Source organism: Ornithorhynchus anatinus, chromosome 12 (assembly GCF_004115215.2).
Source record: "Ornithorhynchus anatinus isolate Pmale09 chromosome 12, mOrnAna1.pri.v4, whole genome shotgun sequence".
Classification (NCBI taxonomy): domain Eukaryota; kingdom Metazoa; phylum Chordata; class Mammalia; order Monotremata; family Ornithorhynchidae; genus Ornithorhynchus; species Ornithorhynchus anatinus.
The window spans coordinates 27180143-27203452 of NC_041739.1; the positions used below are offsets into that span (position 1 = coordinate 27180143).

The following is a 23310-nucleotide window of genomic DNA, read 5'->3' on the forward strand; positions in this document are numbered from 1 at the left end:
CATCCCTATATTGATCCTTGAGGACTTCAATACCCATATAGATCTTTCCAGTGACTCTTCCACTGTCCTTTTCTACTCACTCCTCAACTCCACTGACCTCTTGTTCCATGCCACCTCAGCAACTCTCCAACTTGGACACACACACTGAATCTCATCATCTCTCATCACTGTATAATCTCTACCCTCACCAACTCAGAAATCTCTCTCTTCTACCACAGCCTCCCATCGCCCTGGCCACTTATTCTTGGTCTCATTCACAAGCTCCTCCTCTGCCTCCCATCCCCTAGCTGTGAATGTCCTTTAAGACTCAGTTCCGTGTCTCCTTCTATTCTCCCCCTATAACCACTCCCTGAAAGAACTCTTTTGCTCCCACGACTTCAACTATTATCTCTATAAAAATAATTCTCCAATTTACCTCTCCAGCCTTGACAACTCTCTTTCTCTGCATCTCATATTTCCTCCTGCCTTCAGAACATCACCACTCGGATGTCCCATCAACACCTTAAACTTAAAAGGTCTAAAACAGACCTCCTCAACTTTCCAAACAAATCCTGTCCTCCTCCTGACTTTCCCTTCACTGTACATAGCACCACTATCCTCCTTGTCTCACAACACCTCTCTCTTTCGCTTCCAAACTCACATATTCACTCTGTCACCAAATCCTGTCAGTCTACCTTCACAAGATCTCTAAATTCCACCCTTTCTCTCCATCCAAACTGCTACTATGCCGATCCAAGCATAATCCACATCCTGACCACTGCATCATCCTTCTTTCTGAATTCCTTGCCTCCTGTCTCTCCCTACTCCAGTCCATACTTCACTTTGCTGCCTCGATCCTTTTCTACAAAACCCTTTAGTCCACCATCTTCCCCACTCCTCAAGACTTTCCAGTGGTTTTCCATTCACTTCCACATCAAAGAGAAACTCCTTCCATCTTGCCTCCTCTCATCTTGCCTCGCTGATTTCCTACTCCAACCCAGCCCTCACCCTTCACTCCTCTAATGCTAACCACGTCACTGTACCTCAATTGTGTCTATCTCACTTTGACCCTTTGTCCCCATTCTCTCTCTCGCCTGGAACTCCCTCCTTCATGTACTTCAATATAGTTTTTCTTTAACAAATGCAGCACAAAATCAGGGTGGGAGGGAAGAATAGAAGCCAAGATCATCCTGATAGCATTTACTAAATTCTTACTGTGTGCAGAGCACTTTACTAAACTCTGGGGAAAGATACCCAAGTGGAAATAATACATGGCCCCTGGTCATCTAGGGGCTCACAATCTAAGAATAAAAGTGGGGAGAGAGGATTGACAATAGACACATAAGGAAAGCTGAAACGAGAAGGCACGAAAACAACATAAAAGCCAGTCTCACCTGTTCTACTTCCTTCCTGCACCCTCACCACAGTAGAGAATCCAGCCTGCAAGGTGCTGAGGCAGGGGGAGGGAAGGGCCTGGTGCAGAGAGGACAGACTTCCCTGCAGTGATTGGACGTAATATTGGGTGAGGCTTATGGATCCCGGCTCACGCCAGCGATTAGTTTGTGACGTGTCTCTGGGTTTTATTCATTGTGATCACTTGGACCCAGGGCTACACGTAGTATTCCATTAGGATCTATTTCTTCATCGGTATCTCATCAGTGAACACTTCCATGCTTTTTTTGTCTGTCTGCCAGCACTTGTGGAAACCTTATGGAAAATTTCAGGGGCAAAATACCATCCAAATGATAGCCATGTAAAATAGTGTCTGCTAAATGCTGTACTGAATATACTATTTAGTTTAGTAGAGTGTAAACTCATCTTCTAGACTTTAAGCTCATTGTGGGTGGGAACATGTCTACCAACTCTATTATATTGTACTCTTCCAAGGGCTTAGTACAGTGTTTTAGTGTTTGTTCTTGTGCCAGAAAGTGCAGCTAGAGGGGAAATCCTTGGCCTCTGTCATGTGACTATATTGCCTTGACTAATTGCAAAGGATCATTGCATGTAGAAGTGTGATGTAGTTAGGGTAGTTTTACAATCCTAATTGGCTTGCATGACAAAATTAGCAGTGAACGTACCACCAGAATTATTATAAAATCGTAGACTGTGACTAAGGTTTTTTTTAAAAAAAATGCCTCCTGTTAATTCTATTTCCCCAATTTATCATGTGCCCTTTAGTCAGCCCGTGATTTCCACAGACTGCAGTGATTTCTCATCTGGGATTCTGACCATTACTTTTCTTCAAAAGGGCCATCACGCCTTTTACCCAGGAGAGAGATCATCTTCAACAACTGTGGAAGCAAATGTCCCCCACATAGATGTGCTATTTCATGGGCTATTGACTCCACTGGTGATCTTACTGGTCAAGTCTGAATAGGACAAACAAATGGCAGGTTGAAAAAATTTCACCAGATACCCAGGGCTAGATGGCATTGATGAGGTCTGTCTCATTTGCCAGTCAAGATAAGGGGAACTTGATTTTAGCACTTTTTGTCACAATTCAGTACAAAAGGGTAGAAATGTGTTTGGTTAAGTCTGTCCTGAAAAGGAGACATTTATCATGATATTGTTTCCTTGCATGTTACACAATCAATAATACTTACTGAGCATCTACTGGGTACAGAGCACAATCACACATCCTCCAAGAAGTCTTCCCTGACTAGGCTCTCATTTCTCCCATTTACCCTTCCTTCTACATTGCATATGAAGTTGGATTTCTACCCATTAAGAACTTGATATCCACCCCACCCCTATAGCACTCAAGTACATATCCCTATATGCTTTCATTCTCCCATCAGTAATTTATTTCAGTGTCTACCACCTCTACTGGAAATAGAACCCAGGTCCCCTGACTCCCAGATCCATGCTCTTTCCACTAGACCATGCTGCTTCCTTCCATGCAGTTTTGGGTTCGAAGATGAAATTTTCCACAAGACAGTTCTTTTCAAAATAACACAATGACTCATGCAGACCTGGCCATGATATTTAATGTCTCAGTAAACAAACATCAGGAGAGACCAGGAGGCAATACCTTTGGGTCAATATCTTTGGGCAATAGTGAGGAAATCACAAGATGTTAATTGGTTACACTATCCACCACTTGGAATTATTTCATAGAATAACTTGCATATGACTTAATAGAGAAATGGGACTTTGAAAAGGTTAGAGGGATTTAAGAACTGAGGGATCTCACATCTCAGAAAAAGAAACTCCTAGTCACTCCTGCCCCTGGTATCAGGGGAGAGTACTTTATCTATTCGCTATAAGCTTTCTTTAAGACAGCTGGGTGTGTTAGGGTTGTGCTACTCCCTTCAGAAGATGAGAAAAAAAAAACAGACTTGATCAAGTCAACCGACCTCCCTAAAGCTAGTCCTCTAGATTGCAAATTCGTTGTGGGTAGGGAATGTGTCTGTTTATTGTTATACTTTCCTAAATGTCTAGAACAGTGTTGTACATACAGTAAGCACTTAATAAATATGACTGATGTGCTGTTAGTACAAGTCTCTGAACCCTCCTCTTGCCTCTGAGTCACTCCCCTTACAGGGGCAACACTTCCCTTATAGAGACAACACTGGGAACGCTGAATTCAAGGACCCCTGATCTGGAAGGAAAACACTCATGTGATCCTAGGAAATGGGGGCCTCAAAGATGTGAAATCATGGTAATTGTGGTATTTGCTAAATGCTTATTATGAAACAAACACTCTGCAAAGCACAGGAGTAGGTCAGGTACAATCAGACCGGATGCAGGAGGCCTCATACGGTGCAGGAGAGAACAGGGATCTAATCCCCATTTTACCACCATGTGGCTCAGTGAAAAGAGCACGGGCTTCGGAATCAGAGGTCATGGGTTCAACTCCCGGCTCTGCCACTTGTCAGCTGTGTGACTGTGGGCAAATCACTTCACTTCTCTGTGCCTCAGTTACCTCATCTGTAAAATGGGGATTATCTGTGAGCCTCACGTGGGACAAACTGATTACCCTGTATCTGCCCCAGCACTTAGAACAGTGCTCTGCACATAGTAAGCGCTTAGCAAATACCAACATTATTATTATTACCAATTAAAAAACTGAGGCACGGAAGTTAAGCAACTTGCCCAAGGTGACGCAGCAGGCAACAAGCCAACATTCCCTGCTCTGAAGAGGGACACCTTGACACCTTTCCCTCAACTCTCCACCAGTAGCTAAGTTTATGTTCTTAAACTTAACTCGAGCTCCCTGTAGCATAACTCCAGGCTAAGGCCAATGTGGTCCCGGCCTGATGCATCTCTCTTCACATCAAGGAAAAACTTCTTACCATGATTGGTTTTAAGACTCTCCACCAGCTTTCTCAATACAAGCAGCCTCCCCTCCTTATGTACGATGCTGTCTCCTGGTTGTGTGGAATATGGATGAACATCTAGTGGGAAGAACAGAAACAGACTTCAGGAATTCTGCCAGTTTCCCGAAACTCACTCAATCAGCGGTATTTATTCAGTGCTTACTGGGTTTCAAATGCTTGGAAGAGTCTAAAAGAACAGAGTTGGTAGGCATGTTCTCTGCTTAAAAGGAGCTTACAGTCCAGAGTGGGAGACCGACATGAAAATGAATTAAAGATTTGTACCTAAATGCTGTGAGGCTGAGTGTGGGGTGAATATCAAATCCTTAAAGGGTACAGATCCAATGAAGAGTAGAAAGCAAGTAGGGGAAAGGAAGACTTAGGTCTATTGGAGGGGATGTGATTTTAATAAGGCTTTGAAGCGGGGAGAGAGGTGGTCTGTTGCATATGAAAGGGGATGGGAGTTTCAGGCCAGAGGGAGAATATCCACAAGGGACCAGGGAAGAAAGAGAGGAGATCAAGGTACAGTGAGTAGGTTAGCATTACAGGAGTAAAGTGTGTGGACTGGATTGTAGTAGATCAGTGAGGGAAGGTAAGAGGGTGAGAGTGGTAATGATAAGGTGTTTCTTTTTGATGCCGAGGTGGATGGGCAACTGATGGAGCTTCTTGAGGAGTGGGGAGAGCTGAACCTAGTTTTGGTGGGTTTTTCTGAAAAATGAAAAAATGAAAAATGCCACTCTGGGCAACAGAGTGGGGTATGGATTAGAGAGTGGGCCGGTTAGCTCAGTTGGTTAGAGCGTGGTGCTAATAACGCCAAGGTCAAGGGTTCGATCCCCATCCGGGCCACGAATTTTTCTATGCGAAGCAGCGTGGCTCAGTGGAAAGAGCCTGGGCTTGGAGCCAGAGATCATGGGTTCGAATCCCTGCTCTGCCACTTGTCAGCTGTGTGACTGTGCGCAAGTCGCTTAACTTCTCTGTGCCTGTTACCTCATCTGTAAAATGGGGATGAAGACTGTGAGCCTCACGTGGAACAACCTGATTCCCCTGTATCTCCCCCAGCACTTAGAACAGTGCTCTGCACATAGTAAGCGCTTAACAAATACCAACATTATTATTAAGACAGGGAGCAGGGAGGTCAGAATGAAGGGGCTGTTATAGAAAAGACAGGATTTTGGTAAGTTTGGGTCTGTGTAGAGGCAGTTTGGATGGAGAGAAAAGGACGTTAAGGACCTAAAGGAATGCCTGCCACCTCTCCACTGTAGCTTTGAAGCCTCTGCTCCTGGCATGCCCTACGTTCACAGACTGACCACGTGGACTTAAGCCACTGCTGACTGGGCCCTGAACTTCCGCTCTCATGTCCTCCCGGTGCCTACCGCTTCCCCACCGCAGCTCTCGGGGCTCCACTCCCCACATTCCCTGTTCACTGTGGGCTTGAACTTAAGACTTGGGGAAGCAGCGTGGCTCAGTGGAAAGAGCCTGGGCTTCGGAGTCAGAGGCCATGGGTTCGACTCCCAGCTCTGCCACTTGTCAGCTGTGTGACTGTGGGCAAGTCGCTTCACTTCTCTGTGCCTCAGTTACCTCGTCTGTAAAATGGGGATTAACTGTGAGCCTCACGTGGGACAACCTGATTACCCTATATCTACCTCAGTGCTTAGAACAGTGCTCTGCACATAGTAAGCGCTTAACAAATACCAACATTATTATTTAAGCTACCGCTGACCTCTCCCCGAACCACTCCAGACGACCGGGCGACTCCTCTGGTCACCTGTCACCACCTTCCAGAGTTCTCAGGGCCCTCGGCATCCTCTCCGATCTGACTGCCCGGCTGCCTCCACGAGACCCCTCCCTGTCTCTCCTCCGCGTCACCGAGGCACCTCTATCCTATCCTGAACCTGTGCTACCCCAGCTGGACAGAGAAAAGCACCTCCACTAAGCCTCAGTAAGTCAGTAGTGGCTGTTGCTGGAGTGGTCACTGTAGCAGTAGTTATGAGCACTTAGTACAGTGCCAGGGGCTTAATACAGTGCTCTGCACACAGTAAGCGCTCAATAAATGCAATTGAATGACTGTAGACTCTGACCAACGAGGAGCCTGAAATTCTGTTCCCCAAGTCACAGTGCCCTACTGATCTTTGCATTTATCTATGTCTTTAGTGTTGTTTCATTACTCTCTGTGCATTGGTCCCCTCTCCCCTTTTATATTTTTAGATTGTAATTCTCCTCTTCCCCACCTTCCCTTCCTTCCCCACAGCACACACACACCCGAGATACAGGGGCTGAATCTGATTCCCACCTGTGTATTCTTTCCCAGCACTTAGTAAAGTGCTTTGCACACAGTACATGCTTAATAAATATTATGACCTACTACTCGGTCTTATAATAATAATAATAATAATAATGTTGGTATTTGTTAAGCGCTTACTATGTGCCGAGCACTGTTCTAAGCGCTGGGGTAGACATAGGGGAATCAGGTCGTCCCACGTGGGGCTCACAGTCTTAATCCCCATTTTACAGATGAGGTAACTGAGGCACAGAGAAGTGAAGTGACTCGCCCACAGTCACACAGCCGACAAGTGGCAGAGCTGGGAGTCGAACTCATGACCTCTGACTCCGAAGCCCGGGCTCTTTTCCACTGAGCCACGCTGCTTCCCATTATATACCAGTTCCCATTCACCACTTCTCCCCACTTCACATTCCCAGCTCTTTGCAAATTTACCTTCTCCCTGTATCTGGTTCTCAGCTCTTCTGCCTCTGACCTCTTGCTCATTCTGCTCCCCATAACTTGAACTCCTCCCTTCAACTCCACAGGGGCAGAACTCTCTCCATTTTCAAAGCTTTCTTTAAAAAAAAAAAATTGCCAGGAAGCCTTCAGTGATTAATTCCCAACACAGCAAGTCACCTCAAGCCACACTTAGCACATATGCATCCTATGCCCATCCTATGTATACATGCAATTATTCATCCAGCCATTTTATCTTGATTTCCACTATTATCATATCCTTAATCTTCTTCCTGCTCTACTTAAAATAATTTATGTCTGCCGGTCACCCTCACTAGACTGTACGTTCCTTGAGGGCAGGGAAGTTGTGTGTTCCTTCTGGTATATCCTTCCAAGCGTGTAGTTCCACTTTCTGTAGTCAGTAGGCATGAAATGAATACCACTTAAAGCAGGCATACCCTGCAGTACAGCAACGTTGTGTTTCTCAAACATGTGGCTCCATCGTGAATGGCTAGATCACAAGGCATGTTTTCCCATAGACTTGTATGTAATTTTTAAGATTCCATTCCAGAACCAGTTCCCTCATGATGACTTGGGCTTACAGGTAAGTAAAAATCACAGCAAACATTTCCCTGCCATTCTCCCCACCCCCAACTTTATTCTCCTTTGTTCCAATGAGTTTTTCTGCCCAAACTAATTTCCCTCCTCCCCTTTCTCTCCACCCCAAGTTATAACAGTTTTGAACTTTGTCGTCCTCTTATCCAGAAGAGGAGCATGGGGGTGAGACAGATGAGGGGTGGCAGGAGTAGAAAGTAGCTAAGGAGAGGTTTCTAAGTGGAGAAAGTGGAGTGAAGGCAGTAGTTAACCCAGAATCAGAGTGGGCTAGAAAGGTGAGGGACTTTTCACCAGCTCAATGTGACCTGCCTTCCTTCTCCCCAGTATATCCTGGGAAGACAGTTCCAGTCTTTTCACATACAAGGAGGGAATCCTGCAGAGATGGCAAGAATGTATCAGTGAACTCTTCAACACACCTTCTATTCCTGAAGTTGAATCCCTTCAAAATATACAAAACTTTCCCACAGCCAAAGACATGGCAGGAGTCCCAATTATTGGGAAAGTTCCCTCAGCAGTCAGAGGTGAGGAAAAAAAAAATCTCAAAGCACCTGGACCAGATCTAATAAGTAATCTTATATCTACAAGATTGGAGAGGACACCCTCCTCAAGCACTTACACAAGCTCTTCCTCAACATTTGGCATTCACAGGATTCCATAGATGCTATCATCTCCCTCTTGGAGAAGAATGATGAAAGATCAGATTGTGGCAATTACTGAGTCATCTCATGACTCTCCATTGCTTCAGGAAATTTGCCAAAGAAAACCTGGATCAGCCCTTACAGGGTTTTATTGACCAAATGCTCCCAGAGTCAGACAAGCAGCATGACCTAATGGACAGAGCACAAGCTTGGGAGTCAGAGGACATGGGTTCTAATCCCAGCTCTGCCAATTGCTTACTCTGTGACCTGGGACAAGTCATTTAACTTCTCTGTGCTCGACTATAAATTGGGATTAAATATTTGCTCTCCCTCCTGCTTTGACTGTGAGCCCCATGTGGGACAAGGATCACATCCAACCTAATTAACTTGTACCTACCCCGTGCTTAGAACAATGTTTAACACATAGTGTTTAAAAAGAAAAACAACATGACTTCAGATCTAAATGATCTTTGTAGCACGTCAGATCCAGAAGAGTAGTGAACAGCACCAACACCTCTATGCAGTCCTCATAGACCTTACAAAAGCATCTAATAATAATTGTGATATTTGAGCTCTTACTCTGGGCCGAACATTGTACCTTACTAAGCTCTGGGGCATATCAGACACAGTCCCTGTCTCCTAGGGAGTTCACAGTCTAAGACGGGGGGGGAGAACGGGTATTTAATCTCCACTTTGCAGGTGGGGAAACAGGCACTGAGAAGCAAAGTGACTTGTCCAAGTTTGCACAGCAGGCATGAGGCAGATGCAGATTAGAACCCAGGTCCTCTGACTCCCAGGCTTGTGCTCTTTCTATTAAGCTATGCTGTTATATCTGGATGGGCCCTGGAAACTGCTTAGCAAATTTGGCTGCCCTGAAAAATTCATTAAAACTATGAGACTTCTTCACCATGGCATGACTGGCCTCCTCGTCACCAGTAGGATAAAACTGGGGATTCTTGGTGGGCCCAGGCCTGTTTAATTCATTCTACCTAGCCACATGTAGGTGAAAGATATCATCAGGGACCCAAAAGCAAGTGTACTTTCCCAATGCTTAGTACAGTGCTCTGCACAAAGGAAGCGCTCAATAAATACGACTGAATGAAGTGTTAGAATAAGCTCCTGCACCTCTGATAAACTCTTCTACCTCAACAGACTTCAAGAATCATCTGCAGTCCTAGAAAAAGTCATTCAAAAATTGCAGTAATAATAATAATTGTGGTGTTTGTTAAGCATTTACTATGTGCCAGTAACAGGACTAAGCGCTGTGGTGAATTCAAGCAAATCAGGTTGGACACAGTCCCTGTCCTACATGGGGCTCACAGTCTTAATCCCCATTTTCCTGATGAGGTAACTGAGGCCCAGGGAAGTCAAGTGACTTGTCCAAGGTCACATAGCCAGGCAAGCAGCAGAGCTGAGATTTTAACCCAATTTCTTCTGAATCCCAGGCCTGTGCTCTGTCCACTAAGCTACGCTGCAGTAATAATTGTGGCATCTTTTAAATGCTTATTATGTGCCAAGCACTGTGCTAAGTGCCGAGGCAGGTACAAGATCATCATGCCCCATATGGGGCTCACAGTCTAAGTAGGAGGAAGAAGAGATATTGAATCTCCATTTTGCAGATGAGGGAACAGAAGCTCAGAGAAGTTAAGTGACTTGCCCAAGATCTCCCAGCAAGAAAGAGGTGGAGCTGGGATTAGAGCTCAGGCCCTCTGACTGTACATAGATGACTGTGCTCTTGAAGAACTCACCCAAGGAGACATGCACATGATGGTAAGTGATTTTACTGCAAATAAGCCTGAAGAAATCCTGTTACTACTAACTATATTTGTGTTTTTGTTAAGCACGTGCTGTATACCAAGCACTCTGATAGGTTCTGGGGTAGATATAGGATAATCAGATCAGACACTGCCCCTATCCCAAACTGTGTTTACAGTCTTAGGGTGGCAGAGAGAGAAAAATAACTTATTCCTCATTTTACAAATGAGGAAACTGAAACACAGACACTGTAACAGAACACATAGAAGACAAGTGGAGTCAGAATTAGAACCCAGGTCTCCTGACTCCCAGTCCTGTGCTTTTCCTACTAAGAGAAGAAAATGGAGATAGGGTATCAGCCTGCATCAGGGAAACCTCATACACAACCAGAAATCTATACTGGCCACGGAGAGCTAAATGCTGTCACAGAATACTGTTTCCTAGGCAACACACTGACCAATGATGCAATTCTAAAATGAGAAAGTAGGAAGCCAAGAAGACCAGCACACCTTGGGGAGATTGTCAGACAGAGTGTGTTGACAGAATGATATTAAGCTCCAAACCTAAAGAGCTACAGAGCTGTAGTGCTGTCCAACCTTCTCTACAGCTGAAAAACTTGAACTCTTCACAAGAGACTCTATCTGGCTCCTTGAGCAGCTCCTTTAGTGTCACTTACAGGCTGTATTCCACATCAAATAGAAGGACAAGATCACAAGCATCGAAATTCTGGAAGAAAGGCAGTCTCCTAGCATTGAAAGTATACTCACCCCAACTCAGCTATGCTACTGGGTAGGACAGGTGACAAGAAGGACGATACCAGGATACCTCAGCAGGTACTTTATGGTGACCTGATAAGGGGAAATGGAAAGCAAGGTCAGAGGAAATGATTTAAGAATTCAAACAAAACATCATCCCGGCTGAAATTGCTGCAGAGAGACCAGCAAGATGCATCACAGTCAGGAAAGGCGTGGCTTTTCTGGAGCAAAAGTTCCGTAAAGACCGAGAAACAAGGAAGCTAAGGCGGAAATGGCACCAAAATCCGCAAGCAACACAATGACAGGTCAAAAGCCCGTGTACACATTATGGCCAGGACTGTGGATCCCACATAGGCCCTTTCATTTGCACAAACGCCCATGGGTCAATTTCACCAACGGTGGTGAATTTCTCATCTGTCACCTCAAACTCTTTCATATTTATTCAAATTCACCCTCGCCCCTTATGTGTACACGTATAAGCAATTGTCAGTAAATTATTTTGAATATTTCATTTGTAAATTTTTCATGACTGTCTCTCACTTTAGAGCATAAGCATTTTGAGGGCAGGGAATGCATCTTGTGCTTCTGCTATTCTTTCCCAAACACTTAGTACAGAGTCCTGCACCTAGTAGGGGCTCAGTCGCACGGAATTACTAATATTAGACTATAAGCTCTCTCTTAGTAAGGAATGCATCTGTTTCTTCTTGCATTGTACTCTAAGCGCTCAGTGTAGTGTTCTGCACAAAAGTGCTCAATAAATATGATTGAATGATTGAATACAACTACAACTCTAGAGCTATTAGCAGTGCATCTGAGCATTCATTTCCCGTTTGAAGAGTAATCTTCCACTCTGTTATACACCTTTAGTACTTGCAGCAGTACCTCATCTGTAAAATGGGCATTTTTATTGTGAGCATTGTAGGCAGAGAATGTGTCCGTTAACATTTTTTCTGGTATTTGTTAAGAGCCTACTATGCCTTAAAAACTGTCCTGGGGTAGATACAAGTTAATTAAGCCAGACACAATCCCTGCCCCACATGGAGCTCAATCTAAGAATAACTCTGTTTTACTCTCCCAAGCTCTTAGTACAGTGCTCTGCACCTAGTAAGTGCTCAATAAATACCACTGATTGAGAGTAGTTCTCCAGATGTTACAAACTCACCTATTGGCAAAGAGTTCAGAGAGGGGTGTAGGAGTGTTCTTTTTCCATTTGTGACCTTGAGGTCCAATGGTTCTTCCATAATGAGAAATGGAATGTCAGTCACCTCATCTCCCATCGACAGCACCGGCTTTGGATGTGAAGGACAGGAAAGGTAAAGAGAGGCCTAGAAAATGTCTGCAAGTACAAAAAGAGCTTATGTAGCGAAAAGGACTATCATCCCTTAGGGGTGACTATAGTCGCTATATGGAGGACTTGTTGCTCTCTGCAATCCTGTCTTTTGATCACAATGAGCAGTTGTATTTCTTGGCTTGCTCTGGTTTTTCAGAATTCCACAGCTGCACCACATCACTTGAAGCTGGGCTTCTGGGGGAGGGGGATCTTCCAACAGCTCAGCCTGTTTGAGGTTACTCCACTTTAGCTCACCATATGGCAGCTGTGTGGGAGAGCCTGTTTTCATCCAGCCCTAATTTACGGCCTGTCCAATAGACCACTGTTGAAAAAAGCATTATCTGAATGTGGGGAGAACATTTTATTCTGGGAACTTTAAAAAAAATGGTACTGAAGTACTTATTATGTGCCAGGTACTATACTAAGCATTGGGGTGGACCCAGGTCCTGTCCCACATGGGGCTCACAGTTTTAATCCCCATTTTTTACAGGTGAGGTAGCAGACACAGAGAAGTCAAGTGACTTTCCCAAGATCATACAGCAGACAAGTGGCAGAGCTGGAATTAGAACTCAGGTCCTTCTGAGTCCCAGGCCCATGCTCTATCTCCCAGACCATGCTGCTTCTCAGTGACTCTGTAATTCCAAGTGATATAGTGCTATAATTTGTCATCAGTGATCCTATAATGTCATTTCCCATAACAAATGGCTCAGGATGACACGACATGAAGCTGCCCATGAAACTTGATCTATTATGATGATGATGAGGTGCTTACCGTTTCTGCCATTGGACATCATCATCATGATAATAGTGGTAGTTTTTAAGCACTTACTATATGCCAAGCATTGTACTAAGCAGTAGATTCAAGATTGTCAAGCCCCACGTGAGGCTCCCGGTCTAAGTAGAAGGGAGAACGGGTTTTGAATCCCCATTTTTCAGATGATGGTACTGAGGCCCAGAGAAGTTAAGTAAATTGCCCAAGGTCTCACAGCAGGCAGAGCTGGGTATAGAACCCAGGGTCTCTGGCTCCCATGCCCATGCTCTTTCCACTAGACCACACTGTTTCCCATCAATACCACTGATCGATTGGCAGAGCCGAGTCTTGCAGTCATAAAGAAAACTGGCCATGACCACCACTTCCTAGACCTTAAGTGTGGTGAAGTATTTGAGGCTGGGACACACCAGTGCCAGAAAATCTACTGGTAGCTGAAGAGGTAACTATAAATGCCCAAACATTACAGGGTGCCTATAATCAGTGCTCCCTGGACTTCAAGAAAAAGGATAAAGCCCTGCACCACTGGTAATTTTTGTTTTTTTTAACAGGTTTTTTCCTTAGCTGACAACGGTTGGTACTGCTCCTATTTCTGTAAAAATCACGTTGAGCATCTGCAATTTCAATCAATGTATAATGAGTATCTACTGCATGCAGACCACTGTACTAAACACTGGGGAGAGTATAATAGAATTAGAAGATATGATCCCTGTCCTCAAGGAGCTGACAATATTTATTAAGCTCCTACTGTGTGCAGAACACTAGACTAAGTGCTTGAGTACAACAGAGTTGGTAGACATGTTCCCTGCCCACAGTGAGCTTACAGACTGGAGGGGGAGCCAGTAATATAAACAATTTGCAAACATGTGCATAACTGCTGTAGAGCTGTCAGGGGCAGGTGGATACAAAATGACGGAAGATATGGTAAATACCAAATACAGAAAGGAGGACATATTAGATTATATAACATTTGTACATAAATGCTACACTTGACTGTACAAATTTAAGTGCGTAGGTGGCATGCAAATTCTGATGTGGAATGTGGGTGAATATAAGGTGGGAAGAATATAAATTAATAGGGGATAGCTTCCAGAGGAGATGTGATTTCAGAAGAGTTTTGAAACTGGGTTGATCTATGTGGTCTGTTGGCTGTGAAGGTGGGGGTGGAGGAAGAGTCCCAAAGGCAGGGGAGGGTGTGAACAAGAGGTCAGTGATGGACAAGGGAAGGGACAAGGGAAGGTAAGGAGGTGAACTGGAGAGGAGAGAAGAGTGTGAGCTGGGGTATAGCGGAAAAAGAGTGGATAAGCAGGAGAAAATTAAATGAAAGCCTTAAAGTCAATGTGGAGAAGAAAAGACAACCAATGTATTAACTTCTTTATTTCTTAAAAATCCCATTTCAGAGGTGACAGAGGCTCAGACAGACAGGGACTAAGTGAGGATAGAGCTGCCAGGTGGGTGGCCAGTTGGGGTAGGTAGCTCAGATAATGACAGACTGCCCTGATATGAAGAGGAAAAATAGGCATAAACACAGAAGGGAAGGGGGCAAAAACACACACACACTGAAGGAGTCCTGCCCCCAGCCCCCCAAACACATACATACACACAGAGACACACACACTGCTCCTCCTTGATACCGCCAGCGTCTCTGGGGCTCAATCGGGGTCCTCTGCGGGTCCCATAAACCTTGACTGCTTTGACCTCCAGGAAGTGAAGATGACACTGCTGTGACTGATGAGGAGGAAGAATGACCCCAAGGACATTGGTTGTTACTGCTGCATCCCTGCTCCCCTGGGGAACTGGGAGGTAGGATGAGGGCTCCTGGGTAGGAGAACAGTGAACGGAACAACTTTCCCCCATGCCTTGACCCTCCCAGTTTATCACCTCATTGAAGACATCTCTGCAAGCTAATCAGAATAGTTGTGGGCAACAAGCTGGATGGTGACAACCCTCCAGTATGGGAGTGCCAATTGTTGTCAAAGTTAATCGTAGTAGGAGAGGGTATTTATTATTCAAAACTCTCCATGCCTGAGGTCAATTTAAAATGAAGAATGCGTATTTTTTCCCCTTTCTCCACCATTTACAACGGTATTTCTTCCCATCCTTAGACCTTACCTAAAATCTTTTATCACTCAGTTTTAAGGACCACAGCTTACTTCCCATATTGGGTAGTTTATATCTTCCCTCTGCTCTCTGAAAATACACTTCAGGATAAGTTCAATTGTGTTCCCACTCCCAGCACAGTATCAATTTATAAATCCCAAATTACAACTATTATTCCAAGTGACTTTTTCTCTGAGTGAAAAGTGGAAATAAATGTTCCTGCTTCCAGATGGTATTGCATCAAAACCACCCAAGGATAGGACTACACTAATAATAGGACTAATAGCAATTATTAAGCACTTTGCGCAAAGAACTGTACTAAACTCTGGGAAAATGTACACATTAAAAATGAACAAGATCCCTGGCCCTCAAGGGGTCTCACTGGAATTGTTTATTTATTTTGCTCTCTATAAAACCAAAGGGTCAAAATTGCTTGAGAACAGTCACCAGCATCATTATCAGATATTCTCCAAATACACCAGGGTACTAAGTTAGGCATTAGAGCAGGGAGGCATGAGTCTCATGAACCAAAGAGCGATCAACCAACAATAACATGGACAAGAGCTGCTGATCAATATAGTGAGCAGGTTTTCCAGGAAGGAGGGAGAAGGAGTTGGTGGTGTTAGAGGAGGTGTTCCTCAAGGGTGGTGGTGGAGAGTGGGGGTTTTGGGAGGGAGGGGTGATAGTGGTGACAGACAACAGGTGTTCCAAGATGGTTGGGGTGGAGGAGAGAAGGTGTTTCTGGGGTGTTGAGTGTGATGGAGAACAGATGCTCCCAGATGTGGTCAGGAGTAGTGGAAAGCAGTCATTCCTGGGGTACTGAAGGGTGGTAGAGAGGAGGCATCCCTGGTTGGGGGGGGGACAAGTGGGAAGTGGATAGCAGGCATTCTCAGGGATCAGGGGCAGTGGAAAGCAGGCATTTTGGGGGGCTCAGGGGTAGAGAAGAGCAGGCATTCTGGCAGGGAGGGGGCAGAGAAGAGCAGGCATTCTGAAGGTAGTAGAGAACAGTTATTCTTGGGTGGGGGGGGGAGGTTCAGGCGTAGTGGAGAGCAGGCATTTGGGGATGATAGCCAGTGGAGCCAGGACTGGGCCCGGGCTCCCCTGGGCAGAACCCGACTACCATGGAAAGGACTGATGCAGCCCACGGCCACCATGGCAGCTGCCCCTAGAGACAGACAGACTCATTAAAGAAGACAACTGATCTTCGCCTCAAGGACTTCTACAAGTACCAATCAATGGCATTCATTGTGTGCTTACTAAGTGCCTGGAAAAATAATAATACTAATAATAACTGCGGTACATTAAGTGCTTACCATATGCCAAGCATTGTAAGCACTGAGGAAGATATGAGATAATCAGGTAAGATCCAATTCCTGTTTCACTCATAATCTAAGTGGGCGGGAGAATGGGTATTCAATTCCCCATTTTACAGATGAGGAAACCGAGGCACAGGGAGGTCAGGTGACTTGCCCCAGGTCATAGAGCAGAATACTAGAATTCAAAGTACATCAGCAGATATCCCTGCCTTCAAGGAGCTTACAATCTAATAGCATTTATTGAGTACCTACTGAGTGTAGGGCACTGTACTAAGCACTTGGGAGAGCACTCAAGGGACAACTAGAAGCAGCAGCAGATGTGTTTCCTGCCCTTGAAGATCTTATAACTCCATTCTCCTGCCAGTTCAAGTGACTGTTGACTGTACTCGCAGAGACTGTGATGGAAGCAGGTTCCCAAACTTTCCTTAGCAACTTTTTCCACAACTTCATACTCCAGAAAACTGTTTGTTTCCTGTCTAGGAGACAGGAATCTAGTGACATAGATTACTAATCTTCTGTCAGCAATTCTGTGTATTGGAACTATCCAGATCTCATCTGAACAAGGATAGGTGCCAAATATTGGTAGTTTCTAAAAAATGGAACATTGTCCTCACACACTTCCACCCTTGTTTACAGTTGCTAAGTGCATAAAACAAAGCAGCAGATGCTCCAGTCTTGCTTCCTTCTATTTTTTTATATATAAATTCAGTCTCCAGTAGAGGTCAAATAGTGGATTTGGCAAAGCAACCTCACCTTTGGGATGCTGCAACAATATCAAGTCACTGATTTATTAAAGCTAATGAATAATTGCACTTAAGTAATGTTTTAGTGTCTTTATATGTAGGGGATGTGTTAAGAACAAGTATTAAGAGATGTGATAAAGACTAAAAAATAGGGCTTTGCTTGCTCCGGGTGCACTTAAATGCCATCGCTATTACTATTCCAGTAGTACCACCAAATTTCGACAAGGGAAAATAGTTTCAAAGACTATCTGTTGGGAATTTAGGGATGTTAGATGGAGTTCCATGGACTAGATTCACTGATAATTCTAGAAGCTATTCAAGGAATCAGATCCTACCTCAGGGCTGGACTTAGGTAACAGAGTTTCCCAAACTATTTTCTGACTTTGGTTGATGTAACTTCACTATTCAAGCTATGAGCTCCCGCCATTCCATATGAGGCATGAAATAATTTCAAGAGCTTGAAAATAATTCCGTGATCTAATTATTCTTTGTTTCATAGGATTACAAATTGTCAACGAGGGACCAAGTCACAGCCAGTCCTTCATGGAAAAGCAGCTGGTTTTGGCACAATACCAACCATGGCTCAGTGAAATTTTTCTTTAGAAAAGCTGGCAATATAGACATACCTCCGGTTACAGCCACCCAAGGTACCTACAACCTGGGATACACTCATTATTGCTTGATACCTCAGTAATCCAGTGCATCATTGCAAGATGTCAAAATGGATGACGTTCTCTCTCCACCACCAACTCAAATTTAAGGATTAAAAAGTTTGCCTCAACTTTAAAGAAAGCAGATGAAACGATAAAAATGATTGAAGTCCCTAATAGAGACAGAAGTTCAAAGATGTGAAGAGAAGTTCAGAAGGAGTTGATCTGATCTTCTACAAGGAACTTTATGAATGACAAGAAGCTGCTGTTTAATCTTCATTTAAAACATTTTTCCCTAAAGTAGAAAAACCACTTCCCCAGTTGGACATGCTTCTAATTTTGCAGCCTCCTGAAGAGATTCATAATCAGATTACAACTCCTTATTTAGTTCATGCTGTGGTAGTATTTGTTGAATTACTTTACCAAAGATTAAACAATAATTTAGTAATGCTTAATGGAAAATACTATAGTACAGAGGAATTTTGTAGTATTTTTCAAGAGGTTTTGGAATGGATTCCAATTTATATCTGGTAAATGTATGGGAAAAATATACTTCGCAGTACAGCTATTTACAGTATAGCGACATTTTCAAGGAATAACAATCCCACTGTTTTATAAGATATGCTTGTGATTGAATGTGAGAGAGGGGAGAGAGGGGAGAAGAGAACCATATTTGGGGGACAGGGAAGCAGGATAGACCCTAGGAACAAGGGAGGGACTTAAAGTGTATTATTTACTTACCTGCAAATCTGATCATTATTTCAGGGTCAATTCTAGGCAGCACCTAAGAATATCCATCTAAGACTATAGGAAAATGTACCCTTTGATCTAGCCATTCACGATACATACTGATTTTCAAGGAAAACATCACAGCTGTGTTATTGGATTTGCTTATCCAATGAAAAGAATACATTAAACCATGGAAAACATCATATTATATTTCACAAGTTAGCATATTTCTCTCTTAAGAAAGCTCATGGTTAACAATTCTTACATTACACTGGCATTTCTCAAATTCGTCTTCTCAGAGTTCAGTTATAATACTATATTTTTTATTATAGATTCTCCAGGGAGGTCATTAAAAACTTTTGACATTTTTGAAATGCTGGGTAATGGGCTAGCACAGCTGGCAGCACATTCGCCCATCTGAAGTGTGCAAGATATTCCTGTCTATTAGTAACCTGTCTAATAGCTCCGTTTAAAGACCACTGGCTTTACTTGAAGGACGGTGACGCTTGATCAGTGGAAAAAGTCCTTCTGTCTTATTCTGGGAATATGCTGCTGACAAATTGTTGAAATCAAAGAAATGTATTAAATTAGTGGAGCGACTCTCTGATATATATATAAAAAAAAATCCCCCCAAATGAAAATGGGATGGTTCGATTTGTGAAGTCTCCACTGCTCGGAAGCTTTTGCTTTGTCTTTGAACTGGCTGCCTAAGTGTTCTAATGCTTCCTGAGTGACCCTGCCTGTCCATTCAGGAATGGAAAGCTCAGTTGTCACTGTCTCCTCCGGCAGGTTACCCGTCCAAACTTTCCATCATGAAAACCCTCCTCCCCATTTTCTCTCCCACAGCCAGGGTCGGACCCTCTCCTTAAGGCAGATTGGGCCAAAAGCCCCACTAGGCCACTGGGTGAAGTTGTAAGGGATACACCCTCCCCTCTATATCACCAATGTACGTGGCTATGTACCCTTTAAGAATTTTGATACTCACCCCAGCCCCACAGCTCTTATGAGCACATCTCTATAGTCTCATTAGTTCCTCTGTTGTTAAACTCATTCATTCATTGGTATTTATTGAGCCCTTACTGGGTGCACAGCACTGTACTAAGTGCTCAGGAGAGTACAGTTTAACAACAAGCAGACACAAGCTTACATTCTAGAGGGGGAGAAAGGCATTAAAAGGTTAAATAAATTACAGCTATGTACATAAGTGCTGTGGGCCTGGGAAGGCAGTGTGGCTCAGTAGAAAGAGCACGGGCTTGGGAGTCAGAGGTCATGGGTTCGAATCCTGGCTCGGCCACTTGTCAGCTGTGTGACTGTGGGCAAGTCACTTAACTTCTCTGTGCCTAAATTCCCTCATCTGTAAAATGGGGATTAAGACCGTGAGCCCCACATGGGCCAACCTGATTACCCTGTATCTACCCAGTGCTTAGAACAGTGCTTGGCACATAGTAAGTGCTTAACAAATACCAACATTAATATTATTATTATAAAGGGAGGAAGTCAGGGCACCACAGAAGGGAGTGGAAGGCCATGGAGGATTTAGTCAGGAAGACATTCTTAGAGGAGATGTACTTTCAGTAAAGTTTTGAAGGGAAGGGAGAGTAATTGTCTGTTGGATTTGAGGAGGGAAGGTGGTCCTGTATAGAGGAAGGACATGGGCAAGGGGTCGGTGGTGAGATAGATGACATCCAGGTACAGACAAGACTCCTTGCCCCCTTGGCCCTGCCTGGGATATCAGACTCCCCCAGGGGCTCTGCTGATCCAGTGCGGCCCTCCCCCCGATCCCAGCCACCTCATGGGCAATTTCAGACCTTCAGCCCCGAGTGGCAGAGGCTCTCCCTCCAGCCCTGCCACATTCCAGGAGGGACAGATTACACTCCGGAATGGAAGTCTGACTAGCCGCTGGGTCAGTTCCCTGCCTCTCTCAACTACACTTCACTGCCCCCCAGGTTTCTCCAATGGCTGAGGTCAAATCAGGCCAGGTCAACAAATCAATGTCCAGCTTCTTCTGGAGAAACCCAAACACTATCACATTTCCCATGACTATCAACAACATCATCAACAGAACGAAAGGAGGGCCGAATATGTGCAGAAACCTGAGGTAGACTCTTGGGGAAAATGCAGAAGTCAAAAATTCTAATGACTCTAGTCTAATGAAGAGAAAAAGAGAGACACAAAGTGATGACTATATGATAATTACAAAGTAAAGGAGTGGGTTAGAAACTTTAGGCAGATGCCAAGATAAAAGTCCATATGCTCCACCTCAATGGTCTGGAAGTCTGGAACAAGGATGCTCATTTCCCAAGAAGAGTCTCTTAAGTGTCTCTGAGTCTCTCTCTCTCTCTCTCTCGCACACATGCACACACACACCCTTTTTTGTCGAATTATTTTTAGAGGTATTTTTTAAGCACTTGCTAGGCACTGAACTAAGCACGAGGGAGAATGAGATAAGTAAGGTTGCACACAGTCCATGTCCTACATAGACCTCATAGTCTTAATCCCCATTTTACAGATCAGGCAACTGAGGCCCAGAGAAGTGATTGGCCAGTGGTCACCTGGCAGACAAATGACAGAATGTCATGGGCAAGGAATGTACCTTCTAATTCTGTTGTATTGTACTCTCCCGATGCTTAGTACAATGTTCCATACATAATGAGCACTTAATAAATTTCAAAACATGATAATCTGTTGATAAAATCATAGAATTTAATTTAGGTTTCTCTGTCTCTCATCCAGAGTAGTTGGTTTTACTCACTCCCTCACAGAACATTTGCCCATGTACCTGTCTCACAGGCCTTTACCTGTTCCAAAACTACATTTCTATACATTCTATACTAGCTAATTATTCAGTTATTCAGGCCACAGTGTAATTTTTTTTTTTGGTCTGAATGATCTAGGTTCTTGGTCAATATAAAATCAGGCTTGAAATTTTCTATTGAGTAGGGGGAGCTGCCTTTCTGGAAGCTTTTGAAAGTAGAATAAAGCACTAAATAGCACAACACTAAACAAATCCCTATTTTCTGTTATTTTTATGAACTAGTTCATAGTTGTCTTGAGATAAGGGCCGTTAATGTCTTGGATAGTTTGATGTTTTATAACTAGTATGGTTGTGGGAGTTTGACTTCCTCATTTGCACTGGATCTTTCACTTAGGCAGGGCCAATGGGCATGCCAAGCAACAAGTTTCTTGCCATTGCCCATCCCACTGCCTCCCAAATTTTTCCAGAGACCAACTGGACAAAACAGTGTTTACTGAGTGCCAGCTGGGTAAGCTTCCAACCTCTGCCACTCCAACAAAAATAAGAATATATTCTCATGGGCACAGAGAAAACTGCTACTTTTTCTATGGTTGGAAAGTAAACAGGCATACTCTGCTTCAATTTACTGTTGACCAGGGCTGAAACAGCCTCATTATCAGAAGCATGCCCTAATACTTGCCTCCTGGGTGCCACATTCTCTGTAAGATGGCTCAATAAAGTTGTAATAATAAAGTTAACACGGAGCCTCCAAACTGGAATATATCAATGGCTTCATCTTTAAAGCTTGGAAGATTCCTATTGCTTCTTACTATAATCGTGAAAATAGTTTTGTGTTTCTGCATTTTCTGGTTTTCCCCCAAATTTCAAAATTGATCCTCATTATTTGTTTGTCATCAGCAGTGATCTCTGAGCTTCCGCAGGCTCAAACGGTGACATAGAGGTGCACTGTTGGGAAACCACTGCAACAGACACTCCAATCCAGTGGGTAACAATCTGCCAAGGGTTTGATCCCCTCTAGCAAGCCTTGGTGAAGATCAGGATACCAGGAGGTGGGCTCTGAAACAGAGACAAGCCCTGTGTGGAACAAAGAAACTATCCTTATGGGCAAACAATGCAGGAGGGAGTATTGATCACATTTCAGTCTTTTCAGCCACCAGTGGGTAGGATCTCAACATCAGTAGAGATATAAGGGAGTGTGTGTTTCTATAGTTTTGGAAAGAAACAGGCACACTAAAAAGCTAAACTGATTTGATTCACAGCAGTTATGACTAGTGATTGGCTGACTGTGGCATTTATTAAATGTTTACAGTGTGCTGAGCACTGTACTAAGTTCTGGGGTTAGACCCAGACGCTGTTTCCTAGCATCTCAAAATTTAAGTGAGGGACATCAGACACACACACAAAAAATTTTTTTAATTAAAAAAAAGGTTTCATTACTGAGGACAACCAAAAAATACAGGATTAAAAAATCGTGGTAATGGTTTTGTGGTGGAGTAGCTTCTCGGGCACCTTGGGGGTGACTCCTCTAGAATGTAAATTTGTTGTGAGCAGGGAATGTGTCTGTTATATTGTACTCCCCCAAATGCTCGGTACAGTGCTCTAATCACAGTAAGCACTCAATAACTACAATTGACTGACTCACTCGAAGCCACAGTTCCTGGCACATGAACCAAGGGTAGCTGTCCCAGGTAACACATACCTGCCTCAAGGTTTATTGCCCGGAGGGCAATCTCAAGTGTGGGCATTGAATGGCTAAAGGCATACGCATTGTGACATGTGGAGAATGACACATGAGCAGAATACTAGCATTGGCAGAAATCGTATCCAAGTTAGATGATTTCACCTCAGTGATGAGGACAACAGAACATCCCACACTAAATAAAAAGGGATGCGTAGCTTGGTAGATGCAAGTTAAGTGGTTCCCAGTGACTCCCTTAGTATCACTCTTCACATTTTTTATTAAGCATTTCTCTTTCTCATTACCAACAGCCCTCACATCAGCCTCAGGTCCTAGGATAGAGTTTTCTCTAACATTACTTTTTGCCTCACCTACTGTTATCCAGAATTCCTAGCCCTACAAGCCACATGGAAAGTGGAATTACGGTGGCCTGTGATAACCCTCAGAAATACCCAATACCCCTTTT

General features: G+C 43.9%; 1 non-coding gene across 1 annotated transcript; it reads left to right on the forward strand.

Moving 5' to 3' along the window:
• Positions 1–5066: 5066 nt before the first annotated feature.
• On the forward strand, positions 5067–5141 carry TRNAI-AAU. The gene has a single exon. It is a non-coding gene; the product is annotated as a tRNA-Ile (tRNA).
• The last annotated feature ends 18169 nt before the right edge of the window (positions 5142–23310 follow it).